Source organism: Suricata suricatta, chromosome 5 (genome assembly GCF_006229205.1).
Source record: "Suricata suricatta isolate VVHF042 chromosome 5, meerkat_22Aug2017_6uvM2_HiC, whole genome shotgun sequence".
Lineage (NCBI taxonomy): Eukaryota > Metazoa > Chordata > Mammalia > Carnivora > Herpestidae > Suricata > Suricata suricatta.
Window position 1 is genome coordinate 102,051,203 of NC_043704.1, and position 1,032 is coordinate 102,052,234.

The 1,032-nt window shown below is 28.2% G+C and overlaps 1 non-coding gene across 1 annotated transcript; it reads left to right on the forward strand.

The window, feature by feature from the left end:
- The first annotated feature begins 389 nt into the window (after positions 1-389).
- Positions 390-521, forward strand: LOC115293081. The gene has a single exon (XR_003909342.1). It is a non-coding gene; the product is annotated as a small nucleolar RNA SNORA72 (small nucleolar RNA).
- The last annotated feature ends 511 nt before the right edge of the window (positions 522-1,032 follow it).

Here is a 1,032-nt window from a genome sequence, read left to right on the forward strand (position 1 = left end):
TTTTAAGTAACCTAAAATTTTTTCAGCATAAGCTTAAGTGGTTATAATTTATGGCAACTATATATATTGACATTTTAAAATAAAACACATCATTATTTTAAGTAAATTCACTACAAATTTAACAGTATAGCAATTTGAAAGCTATTAACATCCATTAAAAATATATGAATAACATCTCTCTCTCTCTTTAATTCCAGTGTAGTTAACATACAATATTATAATAGTTTCAGGTGTACAGTATAGTGATTGAACAATTCTATACATTATTTAGTCCTCATAACAATAAATGCACTCTTACTCCCCTTCACCTATTTTACCCAACCCCACTCCCACCTCCCATCTGGTAGCCATCAATTTTGAACAAGCTCTTTTTTAAAAATCAAAAGTTACTGCAAATATTCTCGCTGTTCTGATTTTATAATAATTCTTGCAGGCTAAACATTTGCTTTATTAAGACCATGCATGTGTCCCCAGACCTAGTTCTTTCCTTAAGTCTGGTTCTATCAATCCTGGTGATAAACCAAGTCTGACTCATATAATGCAACTTCTGTAGGAGATGTCTCTGACTCTAGGTATCTGATCATCCTTCAGAAATGAAAGCAAAGCAAGAGTAATAACTTTTGAAGATAACCATTGCTAATTTTATGATTACCAGTTGCCATTAAATGAATTATAAAAACTAAAAAATAATTTAAAAAAATAAAATAAAAGTCAAGTTTTATATCATTGTTTTTCTCCTTGAATTCATATTTGCATTCAACTCCCTTCACAAAATTTTATCTTCATGTATTGTATGTTCATGCTTGAGTGTCTTACATTGACCATTATTTCCTACTGTGTCAAAAAACCACATATATATACTGAAATTAATGTTTTTAGATTCTCTGGAATACAAGACTTTAAGGTTAAAAACATGGCTCCTAGAATGAATCAACCTTACAATTATTAAATAAATACAAATGATCAAAACATGCAAAAATATTTTGATGAAAAATATTTTGATGAAAAATAATCAATATATAAATAAAAGAT